At 41.6% G+C, this 20462-nt stretch overlaps 1 protein-coding gene across 2 annotated transcripts in view; it reads right to left on the reverse strand.

Annotated features, from left to right (window-relative positions):
• LOC118391136 (delta-sarcoglycan-like) overlaps positions 1–20462 on the reverse strand; it is a 284512-nt gene that overhangs the window by 254941 nt on the left and 9109 nt on the right. Inside the window, exon 1 of one of the 2 annotated variants that reach the window (XM_035782190.2) lies at positions 13031–13524. The exons of the other annotated variant lie outside the window; for it this stretch is intronic. The gene's annotated coding sequence lies outside the window, so the exon portion shown is untranslated. Of the gene's footprint in view, positions 1–13030; positions 13525–20462 lie in introns of those variants that run through there. 2 annotated transcript variants of the gene reach the window in all.

A 20462-nucleotide genomic window follows, 5' to 3' on the forward strand; every position in this document is an offset into this window, starting at 1 on the left:
GGACAGACCAAGGTCTATACTACTATTTATTGGCAAACTCAGTGAAGAGCCTCGGGCACACAACCAATGAGTCCTAACTCTAATGCAAAATTAAACAATGGCTTCAAGTGGTGCTTTCAAATAAAGCTAAGGCAGGGCTTTACACTGCTTGTTCATGTGTAACAGTGTTGTGAATGAGAAAGAGCTATGCATATAGAATGCATGAGTGAACCTGAGATAAAAGGCCTGGGGTGGACTTTTACAACACAAACGTTTGCATTGACAAATGTTCCTATAAAAGCTGAAATATGCCCACAGGGATAGTTAGCCATTTCTCATCCCTCCAATCCCAGATCTTTTAATTTAGTCCGGTCATCCCAGAAAACCGTGCATTATTAAGAAAATGAAATCTCAGAAGCTCATTAGTCAAAGCAGCCATCCATTCAGCAGGTAAATAAGTCCATCGCTCATAAAGTCAATATTATCCATGAAGCCTGACAGCGTTAGCATCACTGTAAATATCCCTTGAGCTCTTTCTGCCCTCCGGTATAAACTAAATACACACTTGAGCTTGCAAATGTACTTACGGACTACAATATGGTAATGTCGGAATAGTTAGCCATGTTAAAAAGCAGCATCTAAATAAAGAAAATGAGTAATACCTGGATGCTGCCAACGCAACCATTATTCCAGGACCCCTTGCTGGGAGAATCTGCATTAAAAGGATATGCAGTGTTATTGTGCCCATAAATGTGTGCCAGAGGCACTTGTGCCGAGTTTGTTAAACCAGAGAATTCAGTGACTCGCATCTGGAGATGGAAATCAAATAAAAAATGAATTTGCTTCCTGACTCATTTAATTTTCTCCACATCTCAAAGGGCCATCATGTCTGAAAGCCGACACTGATTTCTTCATCTGTGTAAATGTTACCAAGTGCACACTAAGGGTGAACATACTGTGTATACACACATCACACACGCACAAAAGCACTCAGACATACGCGCATGTACATACACATGCATACGCGCACACATCCACCCACACTCACCAACAGGTAACTGCCAAATAAAGGAAACATCAACATAAAGTGCCTTAATAGGGTGTTGGGCCATTACGAGGTGCCAAAACAGCTTCTATGCGCCTTGGCATAGATTCTATAAGTGTCTGGACACTTTTGGAGGGATGCAAAACTAATCTTCCACGAGAGATTCCATCATTAGTTGTTGTTTTTGATGGTTGGTGGAAAACGCTGTCTCAGACGCTGCTCCAGAATCTCCCATAAGTGTTCAATTGGATTCAGATCAATGTTCCCTCAATTTCGGGGTGGCACTCAGCAAATTGTGAGCGGAAAATTTAACGTTGTGAGAGTGTTGTGCAAATTCCGGCACACGTTTACAATGAACACTGAGACTGTACCCTTACAGTTTTAGACAGTAGCCAATAGGCTAATGTGGCTATTTGAGCAAAATGTAGGCCTACCAACAAAACCAATGGAGCAAATCCCATAACATTTTCACATGGAAATACATTTTGATATAGCCTACAGTGCATTCGGAAAGTATTCAGACCCCTTGACTTTTTCAAAATGTTGTTACGTTACAGGCTTATTCCAAAATTGATTAAATTAATGTCTTTCCTCATCAATTTACACATAATACCCCATAAGGACAAGTAACATAAGTTTAGAAATGTTCACAAATTTAAACAAAAAAAGTATATATAATAATAATAACAATAATAATACCTTATTTACATATGTATCCAGACCCTTTGCTATGAGACTCGAAATTGAGCTCCGGTGCATCCTGTTTCCATTGATCATCCTTGAGATGTCCCTACAACTTGATTATAGTTGACCTGTGGAAAATACATTCGATTGGACATGATTTGGAAAGGCACACACCTGTCTATATAAGGTACCACAGTTGACAGTGCATGTCAGAGCAAAAACCAAGCCAAGAGTTTGAAGGAATTGTCCGTAGAGCTCCTAGACAGGATTGTGTCAAGGCACAGATCTGGGGAAGGGTACCAAAAACCTTTCTGCAGCATTGAAGGTCCCCAAGACCACAGTGGCCTCCATCATTCTTAAATGGAAGAAGTGTGGAACCACCAAGACTCTACCTAGAGCTGGCTGACTGGCCAAACTGAGCAATTGGGGGAGAAGGGCCTTGGGGGAGAGAATCACATTGAGGGGAACAGGAGGTCATCAGGTCATCAGATGAAGACAAACCGGTTCAACATATCGCAGATAACATCATTGACCAGAGCCAGGAACACAGCAGGGCATTGTTAAGGACAAATAGCATGTCCAGATACTCGTAGTGACCGCTGGCCTCGTTGAAGCTGGTCTGCCACTCGTCCCCTTCCCGTTCCATAGATCCAGCTTGGAAAACACGGTGGCCCCCTGGAGCGGCTCGAAGGCCAAGGAGATGAGTGGTAGCGGTTCATCAGCGTTGTGTCATTGAGACCCCGGTAGTCGATGCACGGGTGCAGTGTCCTTCTTCTCCACAAAGAAGAACCCTGCGCCGGTGAGAGAAGAAGATGTAATGGCTTAATCCTGCAGCAAGGGAGTCCCCGATGTAGGTCTCCATCGCATTTATCTCTGGTCCCGACAGACAGTACAGTCGTCCCCGGGGCGGAGTTGTGCTAGGGAGAAGGTCAATCCCGAGGTCATAAGATTGGTGATGCGGGAGCGAAAGCAAGGCCCTGGACACCTGAACACCTGCCGGGGGTCCTGGTACTCCGCGGGAATGGTGGAGAGGTTTGTGGCATCTTCCGAGCCCCCGCGAAGACGTCCCGGGGCAGGTTGTGCTGACCTCAGGCAATGGGCGTGGCAGAACGGGCTCCAGCCCGCTGTGGTTCCCTGACACACGTAGGTTGATGTGAGTGGTGTTGTGGGTGACTCGGCCTATAGAGCGCCTGTCCAGCACTCTAACGTCCATGGGAATGGAGAAGGGCTGGGTGGGAATGTTCAGATCGGACACCAGGGTAGCATTCAAAAGCTTTCATGAACCCCAGAGTTAGCGAGAACCCGGAGAGATTTGGACTGGATTCACCACAGGAGAATATCATGAAAAGGGGTGCGAGCAGGGGAAGCAGGAACGTTCTCCATATGGCCCAACAGAATACTCCCTCCTACCGGTATGCCTGTTTTTTTTAAAGGACAAGAGGAAACAAAATGACCAAGAGTTCCGCAATACAGACAACTCTTTGTGTCAATCCTGTGTTGCCGTTCTGCTGGCGACAGCCCAGTTCTGCCTAGTGGCATAGGCTCAGGAAGCGGTGACTCAGCCGTCTTCGGCAGCCCTCGGGGCAGATTGGGATGCCTCGGGTTCTCTCGGCAATGAGATCATTGGGAGCTTCCGGGATGACTCGGAGGCAAGGTGGGATCCCTGGGCATGCGAGTGAAATCCAATTTCCTCTCCCTCCGTCATTCCCGTAATCGCCCATCGATATGGATGATCAAAGCGATGAGGGAAATCGAGCGCCGTAGGTAACTCCCAAGCTGCAAGCTCATCCTTGACCTCCTCAGAGACAGGAACATATCAAAAGGTGCCTCGTGATTCCAAGCACTCTCCGCTGCCAGAGTGCATATATCCACCGCATAATCAGCTAGACTGCGGGAGTCCTGCCGAACCTGGATTAGCTTCTGGCTGGCCTCTCGCCCAGAGAATGGGGCATCAAAAACCTTCCTCACTTCTCCCACAAACCCCTCCAGACTAGCGCATATGGCCGGCTGTTGTTCCCTCAAGGCCCAGGTGAGAGCCCTCCCGGACATCAGCATGATGAGGTAGGCTATCTTGGAGCGAGATCCGAGGGGAAGGAGGAGGGCTGAAGCTCGAAGACGAGGGCACACTGAGCACACTGGGCACACTGAGCTAGGAACGCCCGACAGGTGCTCGGCTCTCCATTGAAGCGTTCTGGGGCTCGAAAGAAGTTGGAAAGACCGATGAGACGACGCTGCTAGCAGCTGAGTCGCTGAGGAGCTGTGGGGTTACCACCGTGGCAGGTGGCCTCCCAGACAAACCGTGGAATTGCTCCAGCAAACTGTCCAACACCCGGGTCATGGCATTCAGCCAACGTTTGGACCCCCTCCACAAGGCCACAAAGTAATTCCTCATGCCTTCCGATGGTGGCTCTCTGGGTGGAGATGGTTTTGCACAGTCTGCTGGGTCAGTCATGGCCAGTTCGTACTATCAGGAATCAAGGTAAGACCCAGATGCAGACACATCAATTTGTGGCAACGGTACCGGACATCAGGCAGGATCAGGGTCAGGGTAGGTAGAGGTCAACAATACCGAGGTGAGGCAAAGGTACAGGTCAGCAGGCAGGCAGGACAGGCAAGGGTCAAAATTCATATACTTATCAAGAGAACATCCCTGGTCATCTACAGCGTCTAATGTGGTGGACTCAATAATCACAAATTATTTGTTTGTAAATTATGTCTGAGTGTTGGAGTGTGCCCCTTGGTATCCGTAAATTTAAAAAAAAACTAGAAAATGGTGCGGATTTGCTTAATATAAGGAATTTGAAATTATTCATACTTTTACTATTGATAATTAAGTACATTTTATCAATTAAATGTACTTTTGATACCTAAGTATATTTAAAACCAAATACTTTAAGACTTTTACTCAAGTCATTTTCTATTGGGTGACTTTCACTTTTACTTGAGTCATTTTCTATTAACGTATCTTTACCTTTACTCAAGTATGACGATTGGGTACTTTTTCCATCACTGTCTGTTTTTGCTACGTCATCATAGGGTATTGTTTGTAGATTGATGAGGGAAAAAAATATTGAATCCATTTTAGTTAGAATAAGGCTACAACATAACAAAATGTGGAAAAAAGTCAAGGGGTCTGAATACTTTCCAAATGTACTGTGTATGTGGTGTTCAATGCAGGCTTACATTGCATGAGACTTTTAAAAAGGGCTTACTTGGTCTGTAACTCCATTGGCCAATAGGTGACTGTAAAGTGCATTGTATTGTGCTGTATGGTGCAAGAAACCACTTTACAATGTAAAATGTAATTATTATTGTCTGCCTATTGACTTATTTGCATATTCAAGCCTGTCTCAAAATACAACACTGCCCCTTTAATTAAGACATAAGCTTTTTCCCTCACTGGCCATTCAAAGACAGCTTGAAATGTAGCCTGTTGTGCTCTTGTGGGAAGAAATAACTCCCCATTGCTGACCTAAACATATTTATAACTGGGCAAATAACTCACTAACAAGCAAAGAATATCAACAAAAAATGTGCACAACTGCAGCTCTCTGCTCCGAACTGATCTGAAAAGCACACTACTTAGTTGTGCTCTGGCACTGCCTACAACAAAATCACAGACTTAATCGTGCAAAGTTAGATTTGTTGCATTGAAAAGGGGCTGTTAAAATGTTGATTTGATCACAGCAAAAAATATTGATCTATATAATGCAAACTAATGGGGCGAACTTAGTGAAATTCAATCTCTTGCGTCTCAGCATTTCTTCTGCACAGCAGTCCTGATGGAGGTGCCACAAACACACACACACCCTTTAACGCTTCTATGGTCCTTTGAGACCCCTCTTTCACTAATAACTGAGATCTCTTCTTCTAGCTATGGTAGCCAAAATAATGGACCACAGGGCATTTTTCTACATGACCCTAATCGTGATGGGATGTTAATTGCTTCATTAACTCAGGATCCACACCTGTGTGGAAGCACCTGCTTTCAATATACTTTGTAACCCTCATTTACTCATGTATTTCTTTATTTTGGCAGTTACCTGTATTTATGTGAGGAACATTGACAAATATTAAATTCCCAAAGAGAATGATGAAACTGAGGGGTGTGTCAAAGCGCTTGTCAAAGTCTAAGAACATGACCAAATCATTGATTCTGCTTTGTTATCCACATAGAGTGCAGGTACAATAGCTAAACCTGACAGGTGACTTTCACAGAACACAAAACATCGTAACTATACTCCAAAATGCCTGGAGAAGTATGCCTACCCCACTAGGTGTGAGAGCAGAGAGAAGTAAGAAACTCAATTTAAAACTCAATCAGTTACAGAATAGAAGTAGATCATTGATGGTGCTCAGCAATCGTGTTGCCTCTACTTGTCAATAACTACCACAGTGAATGATGTGCCTAAACAACCAGTCAGCAAAGTGGTAATTTGTCAATGCCTTGTTTCATAGGTCAATAATCATATTATCTTCCAAGGCAATGGCCAAATCCAAAGTGACTTATGCCTTGATGTACTGTAATCAATAAACCATCAGAATTATTCCTCCGTTTGACAAACAAATCAATGTGCATTCTACCCATATACATTGTCCTATGATCACATGGGTCAACAAAATAGTGCACGGTTCTGATTTACAATAGATATGCTTTATACTCTTTGTAACTCTTTGTTTAGTTTCAAGATTAATTTGTCATATTACACATGGTATACACCGTCCAAAGAAATGCTTACTTGCAGGTTCCTTCCCGACAATGCAAAAACAATAAGAAATCATAAAAAACAAGAATACGGACAAAGATATTGGCTCCGAAGAAAATCATAAAAATGTATAATACAGGAAGGCACAATTTACGAAACCACATCACACCTATTTTAGCTTCTCTACACTGGCTACCAGTCACTTTTAGAATATATTTTCAAATTGTATTAATCACGTTTAAGGCTGGATTTGGTTTACACCTATCATGCATCTCAGATGTTTTATCTCCCGACGAGCCAGGACGCAGCCTGAGATCCTCTGGCAGGGCACAGTTGACCAGTCCAAAGTCTAGGTTGAAAATGAAAGGAGACTGGGCATTTGCCATTAGGGCCCCTAGACTTTGGAATGGTCTGCCAGACGAGATCAGGCTGGCAGATTCAGGGCCTCTTTTTAAATCCCTGCTGAAGACACCGTTTTGTAAAGATGCATTGAATGTATGATTTTAATGATCTTTTTTCATTCTCCTTCCTCCAGTCTTTGCTTCTTTATTAGTATTTTATTTTATATTTATGATGTGAAGCACTTCATTACCTGTATTGAAACCTGCCATACAAACAAATATATTATTAAAGTTATTATTATACCATAGTAATAACATGTTTGTACTTTTAAAATCTGTGTAGTTAATTGGAACCCAATGCAGGATATCATATAGTAGAAGAATGTCTGAAAACATTAGCTATTCTTATAGGGATTTGAGGACAGGTTGTATAACTGGAATGATTCAAATTGCTGACGACACAGTTTCAGTTCCTTGAACACACAAACACAATGCAACACAACATTAATCTCAATAGCAACAGGCAGGATGTGAACATTGTCAGCAGCTTGTTAAATGTCTTGTTGCCATAGAGAATGACTCATGAATTACTAATGCAGGTGTGCATTTGTTGAAGCGAACACATTCAGTCATAGACACGCGCACACACATGCATGCGCAAAAAAAACACAGAAACACTGTGAGTACACCAACACAGACACATACACATTTGATATAGACAAGCTTGTGGGCACACGCAAGCACACACACATGCAAGCACACACGCACACGCAAGCACACACACATGCAAGCACACACACCCACGCAAGCACACACAGACCTGTAGCAGTACCGAGTTTTTTGTGTGGTACATTTTTTAAATTAGCATCAATTGGAAAGCCTCATATCCACCCTCAATAACAAACTGGAGGACTGAATTATCTAGCAACATCCTGTTGGATTGTTTATATTGTTAAGTTAATGTGTTGTATAGTAGGGAATGTGTTGTATAGTAGGGAATGTGTTGTATAGTAGGCATTTTGCTTTTGTCTTGTTTGTGAGGTGCTGTGGAAAAACAATGTAAAAAATAAGAAATGAGCGTCAAGCATTTGACGCAGCAATACAAAACTAAAGTACAGTACAATGCTATTTAGGAAGTTGCCTGAGAAGACCTGTTCTTATCCTCAAGAAATCAAACAGTTAGTCCACATACATGTACTGTATGTATATGACAAATGTACATATGCCATATACAGTATGGGTTCAAGATACAAAGCCTAGTTTGTACATCTACAAAGTACCCGTTTCTATATTTAGAGAATAAAAAACAAATATTAAGCTAAATACATTCATTAATAACATATGCTAACTTAATTTCACTGGAACAAACTATCCTTTAGTGGAGCGGGATCAACCTTTTTTTGTCATAAAACAGGGTCTGTGATTGTCCTCAGACAGTACGTTATTCCGGCTTCATCTGTGAGCATTCAAAAAACTAAAAAGATCAACTCCCTGCTCTGAGCACTGCAACTGGTGGAAGGTTTCGTTCATGCGGGACTGCAGTCAAAAGTTTGGACACACTTACTCATTCCAATTTCTTTCTTTATTTTTCCAATTTCTACATTGTAGAATAATAGTGAAGATATCAAAACTATGAATTAACACATATGGAATAATGTAGTAACCAAAAAAGTGTTTAAAAAAATCGAAATATATTTTACGAGATTCTTCAAAGTAGCCACCCTTTGCCCTCATGCCAGCTTTACCCACTCTTGGCATTCTCTCAACCAGCTACATGAGGTAGTCATCTGAAATGCATTTCAATTAGTTGTGTTGTGACAAGGTAGGGGTGGTATACAGAAGATATCCCTATTTGGTAAAAGACCAAATCCATATTATGGCAAGAACAGCTCAAATATGCAAAGAGAAACGACAGTTCATCATTACTGTAAGACATGAAGGTCAATCAATGCAGAACATTTCAAGAACTCAAAGTTTATTCAAGTGCAGTCGCCAAAACCATCAAGCTCTGGCTCTCATAAGGAACACCGTAGGAAAGGAAGACCCAGAGTTATCTCTGCTGCAGAGGATACGTTAATTAGAGTTGTCAGCCTCAGAAATTGCAGCCCAAATAAAGTTCAAGTAACAGACACATCTCAACATCAACTGTTCAGAGGAGACTGTGTGAATCAGGTCTTCATGGCCAAATTGCTGCAAATAAACCACTACTAAAGAACACCAATAACAATAAGAGACTTGCTTGGGCCAAGAAACATGAGCAATGGACATTAGACCGGTGGAAATCTGTCCTTTGGCCTGATTAATCAAAATTTGAGATTTTTAGTTCCAACCGCCGTGTCTTTGTAAGACGCAGAGTAGGTGAACAGATAATCTCAGAGTGTGGGGTTCCCACCATGGATCATGGAGGAGGAGGATTGATGATGTGGGGGTGCTTTGCTGGGGACACTGTTGGTGATTTATTCTGAATTCAAGGCACACTTAACCAGCATGGCTACCACAGCATTCTGCAGCGACACGCCATCCCATCTGGTTTGCGCTTAGTGGGACTATAATTTGTTTTTCAACAGGATAATGACCCAAAACACACCTCCAGGCTGTGTAAGGGCTTTTTGACCAAGAAGGAGAGTGATGGAGTGCTGCATCAGATGACCTGGCCTCCAAAATCACCTGGCATCAACCCAATTGAGATGGTTTGGGATGAGTTGGAGCGCTGAGTGAAGGAAACGCAGCCAAAAAGTGCTCAGCATATGTGGGAACTCCTTCAAGACTGTTGGAAAAGCATTCCTGCTGGCTGAGAGAATACCAAGAGTGTGCAAAGCTGTCATCAAGGCAAAGGGCAGCTACTTTAAAGAATATATAATATATAAATATATTTTGATTTGTTTAACACTTTTTTGGTTACTTCACTATTTCTTTAACCTTTATTTAACTAGGCAAGTCAGTTAAGAACAAATCAAATGTTCAATGACAGCCTAGGAAGTGTTTTAGCTGTCTTGTTCAGGGGCAGAACAACAGATTTTTTTACCTATTTTTACCTCTTGCAACCTTTCAGTTACTAGTCCAACGCTCTAACCACCAGGCTACCTGCCGCCCTATTATTCTACAATGTAGAAAATAATAAAGATAAAGAAAAACCCTTGAATGAGTAGGTGTGTTCAAACTGTTAACTGGTACTGTATACATATTTACTATTTAAGAGTTTTTAAACACAAATACATGTGAAGTGCCAGCCAATCATAGGAGGTCTGATTGGCTGTTAATTAGTCAAAGGAAAGTCAGTTTCCCATTTCCTCTGTCCTCAAAGCACAGTAGATATCCAGGCCTCACACGCCCCAAACATGATTCACTACTACAGTAAGATAACACAATAACAGAAAATAAAAAGTAGGCCTACCTAAAACGTGTCAGAAAAGACTGCTTTTCACTCTCAATAGAAGCCTGACAATAACCAGGTTACCATCCAACCTTTTTTACGTGAGTAAAGTACAAATCAGATTTTTTTTTTTAAATGGCACAACAGGCCTGATGGAAACAGAAAATTTGTCTGTAAACTTTCCAAATGTCGACAAAACAAAATAAGCCAGACAAGGTGGGCTCTTTTTGTAACTGTAAAATGAATTACGCGAGAAATGGCTAATATTGATATAATAACCATCATATTGAAGCAAACTTGGAGTCACTCAATGATTGGTTTGTTGGTCCTCCCACAACAACGAATGAAAGCATGCAGTTTATTAGGCTACGGATAAAATAAATTATGTTGAACTTCACAGAGTGGTGAAAGTGCACTGTGATGCGCTTGATGCCCCTTTCCAATAAATGTCAAGGGTCTTATTCTGGCAACATGATGATCAGTGCTTGGCTGCCGTTTTATAAATATGAATAATCTAGCTCTTTTGTCCATAATAATCTCATAATGTTGTCTATACCCGCATTGTATCTGTGAGGTGTTGGCTAATGCGCACGTGGCAAGACCAGAGTGTGCACATTCGCTATATAACACAAAATGTTTCATTTAAAACCACCAGTAGAGTTGAAAATGCAATGGAAACCTATTTAATTTGGATTTTTTATTCGGTACATGGGAATTCATTTTTATGTCATCACGCACAGCCTTATTCGAAATAAGTCAATTTGATGGAAATATTTGCACGAAAAGCTGTTGCCAATTGGATGGAAACCTAGCTGGAAAAAGACATAAAAAATGTATCGAAAAGAAGCCGAAACATAAACCAATACCGTCTCTGACAGTTCCTCATTTAATGACACACACAGCAAGTTCTGAATGCATTTACAAGAATTTTGCTATACCCGCAATAACATTTGCTAAACACGTGTATGTAACCAATATGATTAGATTTGAATGTAACAAGGACATTGAGGAGTGAGATCAGATCTGTAAAAGGACTTGATTTGTTTGAGGGGCAATTCTGTACCGAATGGTGAGAGCCAAGGATGCCTTTGCTGTTCTTGGCATTGAATTGAAGTTGAAGGACTTTCAGGTCATTTTCTTTTCAATTTAATGTGGTTATTCTGTGTGTGTGTGTGTGTGTGTGTGTGTGTGTGTGTGTGTGTGTGTGTGTGTGTGTGTGTGTGTGTGTGTGTGTGTGTGTGTGTGTGTGTGTGTGTGTGTGTGTGTGTGTGTGTGTGATGCAGTATTCATATTCCATCTCAAACACTTTTCTGCAATCACAAGCATCTTCTTTATTCACCCCCACAATATCATAATCCAGTAGGAACCTCAGCTCTGCCCTGCACTGAGCATCCCCTGCCTTTCTATCAACTCCCAAATCAAACTTTGTGTCATTATTTTACATGAATAATTCTCTGCCTCTGTGAGTAGCAATGTTCCCTCCACTGTGTCTTTCTACCGCCAGGCCAACGCAAAAGACGGAGGCACAGCAGTAATCTTATCTTCAGCAGGTGAGCAAAGCAGCTAATTCTGTCTCTCTGTCAATTGATTTCCTCTGGAGGCGTGGAGGGATTTCTCTTCAGTGGCCGGGCAGGCTGCCAACTCGCCCCCCAGCGCTTGTTACACTTCCAAGGGAAATTGCGTTCTTTTCGGGAGTTCTTTTCGGAAGAGCTTCTCTCGCTCTGAGGCCAGACTCTCTCCTCTCTCCAGCATTCAGAGGGCTCAGCATGTGGACACATGCTCAACATTTATTTGGTTTTTCAAATGACCTTTGTGTAAATGTAGAGTACCTGGATAAGTGTTCAGAGAGGGAGAGCGATAGTGACCGCGATAGAGAGAGAGCACACAATATTAATAACTCTACAAACATGCAAAAGGACACAAACTGATTGAGGAAGACTCAAATCAGACCAAAGACCAAATATGAGCCGACCTGATGAGACCTGATGCACCAGGCAGTTGCAAGCCCCAGAAAAGGTGTATATGATCACACACTCCCCACTTGGCATATATGCATCCTGCACAGGGTGAACTCCACACAGAAGGGAACTGTGGGCTGTACATCAGGCCAGGTGGGGGGGGCATTCCTGCATCTGAATTCATGTGTGTATGTGTTTGTCACTTAAAGTACGAGACATCTCTCACTATCAGAGAGTAATGGAGGAAGGCATAACAAAGATGAATCCATCTCTCTCTTCATCCGACCGTCTCATTTTAGTACGTAACCACTCTCCTTTTTGCAGTGGACTGTTTCTTGGGAGTTTCCAAAAGAGAAAACATTCAACAAAATGACAAGAAAACACAAACACAAATACTTGTTGTAAGAAACTATTCAGTCACCTAGAGTAAGTACCCTTCTTCTCAAATACCCTGTTATCTGCATCTATTATAAAATGATTTACATTCTTTTAATTTTACTCCTGACTTGTTAAAAGTACCATGTGAGTGATGAGCTGAAATGTTCAAGTATTATGTCTGTTCACTGCAACAAAGCATTAGATTAAAAACTTCCCAGACTGAAGCTAACTTCTCATCCTGCATGTGGGAGAATTAGTCATATTTGGGAATGTATCTATGTCACCATTCCTCTGTGTCATTGAGCTGTGCATAATCCTCTCTAACAGTACCTAGGACAGAGCCACAGCTTACCGTAGTCCAAGTGTAAGTGGGAAAAAATGTCTGACAAGTCTTTTAAATAGGACAGTTAAAGACATACACCAACATTAGGCAAACCCCTCTCTTTGAGCACAATTTCCCTGCGAGTAATAATTTCCTGAAGAAGGAAACAGTTATTTTTTGACAGTAAGCAGTGCAGCAAATTAACAAACCAAAAAACACAAGATAAAGTAAAGCAAGAACCTACCTCTTAGTCAGATGCCAAAAATCACAATCTTGGACGAGTCAGAAAACCATAGAGCTGGTGAGCAGCCAGTTTTTATTTTCTCTCGGTTTGGCTTCTAAGAACGAATTTCTTAGAATGTATATCTACAAAGCATGGAATCCAGCGTCGGACTGCGCTCCATGGGGCTCTAGAGCAGCAAGGCTGTCATTGCCTCTGGTGGCTGTGCACGGCTGACTGTTAGGCAGGTAGCGCTGAGACAGGAGTAGACAAGTTCTCTACGGTAGTCCTCTCTTCTGTGGCTTCAGCAGGAGAGGAGGGAGAACTGAGCATCCTTTTGTGGTGTAGAAATCCCTGTGTAATCGCCGCCACGCGCTTTTAATCCTCACACATTCTCAAAAGCAGGCAGGAGATGAAGAAGGTTGGGTAGCATCAACATTGTTCTTCCTAAAGTAGCAACTTCTCTCTTTCCCCCACATCCTTCTCTGACTCTTTATTTATTTGGGACTGGAGCAATGAGAGAGTGTGTGTGTGTGTGCGTTTGTGAGAGAGAGAGAGAGAGAGAGAGAGAGAGAGAGAGATATCAGGGAAAGGGCGAGAGCGAGAGGGAGTGAGAGGAGGGGAGTATGAGACAACGAGGGAGAGAGAGTGCGAGCAGAAGAGAGAGAAGCAAGAGAGAGCGCATCAGAGAGAGAGAAAGAGGGAGTGAGATATGAGGAGAGCAGGAGAGAGCGAAGGAGAGAGAGAACACTTGCACTGTCAGTGACTACATTAGCAGTGCTGAGTAGGTGGGGTTTTCTTTGCAGCAGAGGGGATCATGATTTGAAATCCAAAGGAGGAGAGAGAGAGTGAGGAAGAGAAAGAAAGAGAGGGAGAGAGAAGATAGAGGATGAGAGAAGACTGGATGGAGGAGGAATAGAGGCGGGATGAGGGAGAAGGAGGTGTAGAGGTTAGAAAATGTACAAGAGGGAGAGAAAGGATGAGAGGAGCGAGAGAAGAAGAGAAGGCAGACAGAATTAGCAGAGAGTGTTTCCAGCTGCATTGAAGTTGGCAAATTGACAGCATGAGTCTCACTAGAGGTCATAAACATTGATTAGAATATTTAAAGTAACACACTGCATTTAAGAGCCAGTTGGAGAGGGAGGCTCAGTCAGAGTCAATCAATACCATTCATGAAAAGGTTATCATTGTTCATTGTTTCATGAAGATAGGGAAGAATATGAAGTTGTTGTTTATTTATTCAGAAGGAAATTGTGTTCATTTTAATAGGGTTTCAGTGGAGTTTTCCAGTTAAAAGAATGTCATCTGTACATGCGATTAAAGGCAGGGTTGTCTGATGTTAACTATCCACCAAAATTAATGAGGAGGTTTGGAGCTGAAGACTGATTATCTGCTATAGATCTGCTACTCAATAACATTGTCCAGACATTCTCCATGACTGAGGCGAATGAGATCATTGTTGCAGACATTCTTTTTGTGCAACTCCAAAACAATACATTCTCATGAGACCTGTTAGAAAAGCAGTTTTTGGCAGCATAACACCCAGAATAACACGTCTCACATTACACCATGACATGGTATAAATCATTGTTGTTCTATTCAGGAGCATGCCAGAATGCACCCGCTTAATAATGTAGGCAAGCACACACATACACACACATACACATACAGCTGTACACACACGCACATGCACACACACACACGTACAATATCACTCATGAAGCCCTCACCTCAACCCAGGCAGGAGGGGGAATATGATTGAAAACTGCCACAGAGAGTTTGTTCACATACACACTTAGGCCATTTTCAAACAAACAAACACAAAACGAAAATAATATTTGGATAGCAGGTGCAAGCTTGCCTTCGATTGGGAGATTCCACGAATGGAGGCAACAAGTCAGCTTTATACAACACACCCCCCTCACTTCCCATCTAACGCAATTAAATGTTGCCAGTAATTCTTGGCTCCACCCCATGGGGCCCATAGCTAAAGTACAAACTAATAAATCAACTCCGGCTTGTTACTTCCTTTGACACCCTGACAGAAACTGGCCCATCTCTGACAGAATATAGGGACTTTAGACAGCCCTGTGGAGAACCAGCATTGACCTGGAACAACAAAGATGCGTTTAGATGCGTCCCAGGGAGGATTTAGGTCCCTGAGGTCCACCAGCAACGTGTGCCAAACATGTCAATTTTCCTCACGCCACTTGGCACACAGAGAGAGAGAGAGAGACCTACTCTAGCAGGCAGGTTGATACTGTAACTGGAAGAGGGAGGGACAGGGGTTGTGGTTCCAACCCACAGTATATCAGGGACGGGGAGAATAATGAAGAATAGAGCTGATCAGCTGTAGACAGCCATGTTCCTGCAGGGGCACGCAGGGACACTTTTATATTTGTTGTCATTCTTTACCTCTCAACGTGGAATGTATTTACTCACAGAAATCTTTGACAGGCGGCTGATAGGTGTTAGGTTCAAAGTAGAATAGATAGATAGATATAGCATGTAGTGTACTTTAACTTCCCCATTCCACTATGAAAACATCTATAGCCCGTAGCTCTCTATAAATAGAACTCCTGTGGACCAAATCTGCTGATAAGCAAAACTCCACCCCCATCCTCCAACAATGGACTTTCTCCCTTTGTTATGTTTTTATACGTTATAATGCAGAGTATTCATAAACTAGTCTATGCAGCAATGCAGTACACCTGAACAGAAGTGAATATGACATCACATTTGGTGAAAAATAAATGGAGAGAGAGTCTGAAAGCACCAATGTTACTCTGCAGTGTTTCAATGTGATGCTTACCCTTCTATTATAATAAAAAAAATTTTTTTTTTTTTTTTTTACCTTTATTTAACTAGGCAAGTCAGTTAAGAACAAATTCTTATTTTCAATGACGGCCTAGGAACAGTGGGTTAACTGCCTGTTCAGGGGCAGAACGACAGATTTGTACCTTGTCAGCTCAGCGGTTTGAACTTGCAACCTTCCGGTTACTAGTCCAACACTCTAACCACTTGGCTACCCTGCCGCCCCTAATAGTTCAAGATGCTTTGGTAGTGTCCAGTGCCAGCGCAATACACAGTGTCTGTCTGTCTCTCTGTGCTGGCCTGGGAACAAACTGTTCTGTCTCAGCTATACACTCTGCCAACATGCTATAGACATAAATGGTACTGACGCATAATACAAGTGAAGCGAAGGAGGATTCGGCAATGATTGACCATAATGAAGTGTGAACCCATTAATATGAAAACGATGACGACGATTTTATCTCCATCAAAATTACCCATCTGAGATCAATAATTGAATTGTAAAACACTGAAATGATAAGGCGAACTCAAAAGGTGAAATCAAGAGGTGACAGGTATCCTAGCGGTCAAGGGCGTTGGGCCACTAACTGAAAAATTGCTTGTTTTCTCAATGACATTCAAATCAGCATTGAATAAAATTGCAAGTTTTTAAATTTGTTACGCCTTAACAAGTCTGATCAGATGCCACTATGACGACACACTAAATGCATTTGATCAATTACGAGAAAAGAGCAGGAATAGGCTACATTCCAAGCTATTTCTTCCAATGGTGCGACTGTTGTCGGCATCCAAAGATGATCTAACTTGAATAACCGCTTGGGGATAAGGACGACAGCAGTGGTGTGGCCTACGGGTGATACTGATATCACTTATTATTGATATATAGGCTACATAGCACATTGTGGTTGTTTCTATTGGACAAATTCCGGTAGGCTATGTCCATACGTGTTTCGTTCCATTTGCTTCCATTTAAGAAACGTTTTGCAACAGAATTGGAGTAATGAATAGACAACCAGTGAAATGACAGACAGCCAGTGAAAAATGAGCTCTTGCAACAGCTGCATAGTGCGGATCCCAGCCTATGGAATAAAAGTTTGAGTTCCTCCCTTCGAAACTCCCCAGTGGTATTGTGCTCCATACGGTCAAAAACTAGTTTAATTTAAGAAGACCAAGATTGGGACTTTTATTTTCTTTATGGAAAATTACCATCTAGTCTTTCACATGCAAATAGCACTTTTCAGTAGTACTCAAAGCATGCCATTCCGAGAGCAGAATTTATTTTTTAACTCAAAGCAATGAATCTAATCAGTCCTCATGACAAAACATTTACATAGTCCTCAGTTTTTGGTTAATGCTCAGGTAGGCCTAAAACAATTTGGCTAATCTATATTTACATATTTCCAAGTTGTATTCTTCATGATCAAGGGATATTGAACTATTTGGAATGACTGGAAATCTGACAGACTCTTTTTGTTAAATGTAAATATATAGCCTAATAGTATTATCTGTAATAGAAAGCAATGGGTTAGAATATGCATACAGTACATAACCAACCCATTAAGTAAAAGTCAACATCCATTTATGTCCAGCTATGTAAACTCTAACATTGACTTATCCTGCAAAATATGTCCTTCATTTGGAAATATTCCTTTTTGTATTCTTCGAATGCATATTAAGCAGGTTGGCGTTTATTGGGATATCCTTGAAGCAGAACTGAGTGATTTCCACCAGATGGGCCAGAAAACAAAAATGTGCTTTTATGGCTTTGCTAGATACTAACCTGTGCCTTTTAAGGGGAAAGTCATCTAAAAGGAACTGAAAGGAATCAAATTATGTTACTGAGTTTAGGTAATTTAGGTAATACATTACTGATTATAATTTAGGACAGGCTAGTAACTGTAACAGACTACATTTATAAGGTATCCTGCCCAACCCTACCATTAAACAGCACGGTCACCATTTGGTGATCTAACAAGTACCATTCTCTTTTAGTGTCAGATGTAAGATATGCTACCCATAATCAAAATCTAGCTATAAGAACATGAATATGTTCTTTCCTGTAGTAAAATAAGTCATTTTCAAGTAGATAAGAGTAGGAATCAAGGCCTGACTGTAAAGTATCACTATCCTGTTACAGGAAGCCACAGTATGTACTGTAATGCATTTTTTCAGAGTGGTGCAGGGCTATAGAGAAGGCACTGGAGCGTGAGGAGCAGGGAAAAAAAGGCATAATTATAGTAAAGCAGATAGATTAACAATCATTGGCCAGCAGAGGGACCTTGGGGCTCAGACTGCGGAGAGAAAGAATGCACATCTGCTATATGCTCTGATTCGCTCTGACTCCCCTCTGTTGCACACACACACAGGCATGCACATATGATATGAATACACCCCATACACATATGAGGTACACCACACATCTACACAACACATGCACACCCACACCCCCCCCTCCCTTGTCACGCCTTGGCCTTAGTTAGTTTTGTTTTCTTTATTATTTTGGTTAGGTCAGGGTGTGACAAGGGACATTTATGTGTTTTGTCTGGTCTAGGGTTTTTTGTATGTTTATGGGGCTGTTTTCTTTCTAGGTAGTTTGTATGTCTATGGTTGCCTAGATTAGTTCTCAATTAGAGGTCTATCGTTGTCTCTGATTGGGAACCATATTTAGGCAGCCATATTCTGTGGGTACTTTGTGGGTGGTTGTCTTTGTGTCTATGCACCAGACAGGACTGTTTTCGGTTTTCACATTTCTTGTTTTGTATTTTGTAAGTTTATCGTCTAAATTAAACATGTTGAACACTAACCACGCTGCAATTTGGTCCTCCTCTCCTTCAACGGAAGAAACCGTTACACCCCCCCACACACACACACACTGCACCAAATAGCCTAGTTTCAGACTCCTAATTATCTTTACACCTCTTGAGACTTCAGCCACTTCCATGCCAGTCGGAAGAACTTTTATGTCTGAACACTCAAAAGCTTGTTTCTCCACTGACAGTTGGATAAAGGGGAACCATGGGTTGTTAACCACATTCATATAGGGGGCGCTCTTTAAATTTTTGGATGAAAAACGTTCCCGTTTTAAACAAGATATTTTGTCACGAAAAGATGCTCGACTATGCATATCATTTTGGACACTCTGATGTTTCCAAAACTGCAAAGATATTGTCTGTGAGTGCCACAGAACTGATGTTACAGAAAATATAAAAATCCAATCAGGAAGTGCCTCATGTTTTTAAACCGCCGCATCGTGTAACAGGGTTATATTGGTGATTCCCCTTGCCACTTTATTGTTAAGCCAATGGGTTTTTGGTTTGAGTTTGTCTTGCCTTCACCTACTCAACATGGCATCTTATTGGCTGGTTTGCGTAGCTTGCTTACGCGGGGGGATGTTCCAGTTAGAATCGTCCCAGTGAACAAGCACCAAACCAGCGGTAAGTTGTTGGTCGCAAAGCACCGTACATCAAAAGTGATTTTATGCTCTCAAGTGATGATTTAAATGTACAAATTTATATCAAATAGTTCGTAAATGTTATTCAAACATCACACATAAGATGCAGGGGTTTTTGGAGAATATTTGTTGTACATTTTGTTGTAGAGAATTCTCGCCAGTATTAGCTAGCAACTTACTGTGTCTGGTGGGGGGGGTTAATATATTTTGTACAGTGCGTGAGTGCAGAGTTGGATGGTGAGACGGGCATTGCATGACGTGCAATTTTGTGTCGTTCTTATCAGGTACATTGTTAAAAATATTATATTGTATATTGTAATTGTATTATTTTGGTAACTGCCCCAGTGAACAAGCACCAAACCAGCGTGCGTGAGTGCAGAGTTGGATGGTGAGACGGGCATTGCATGACGTGCAATTTTGTGTCGTTCTTATCAGAATAAAGCTACATGATTGGTGCTACATATTGGAGTTCCGTGTCGATGACTGATGTACACAACGCCAGAAGAGTACTGTTACAATAGCAATGACTCCTTATATGGCTGTGGAGGAGCTAGGAGTCAGCTTACGTTTTCCACATTTTCCCCAAGGTGTCTGCAGCCTTGTGACGTATTTGTAGGCATATCATTGGAAGATTGACCATAAGAGACTACATCTACCAGGTGCTTGGTGTCCTCCGTTGCAATTATTGCGTAATCTCCAGCTGCAGTATTTTTCTGTTTGCTTTTGATGAGAAGCCAGCTGCCACGAATGATAGATTATCGAATAGATATGTGAAAAACACCTTGAGGATTGATTCTAAACAACGTTTGCCATGTTTCTGTTGATATTATGGAGCTAATTTGGAAAAAAGTTTGCCGTTGTAAGTGACTGCATTTTCCGGTATTTTTCTTAGCCAAATGTGATGAACAAAACGGAGCTATTTCGTCTACACAAATAATATTTTTGGAAAAAATGAACATTTGCTATCTAACTAAGAGTCTCGTCATTGAAAACATCCGAAGTTCTTCAAAGGTAAATTATTTTATTTGAATGCTTTTCTTGTCTTTGTGAAAATGTTGCCTGCTGAATGCTAGGCTTAATGCTATGCTAGGCTATCGATACTCTTACACAAATGCTTGTGTAGCTTTGGTTGAAAAGCATATTTTGAAAATCTGAGATGACGGTGTTGTTAACAAAAGGCTAAGCTTGTGT

The sequence above is a fragment of the Oncorhynchus keta genome, chromosome 12, assembly GCF_023373465.1.
Source record: "Oncorhynchus keta strain PuntledgeMale-10-30-2019 chromosome 12, Oket_V2, whole genome shotgun sequence".
Lineage (NCBI taxonomy): Eukaryota > Metazoa > Chordata > Actinopteri > Salmoniformes > Salmonidae > Oncorhynchus > Oncorhynchus keta.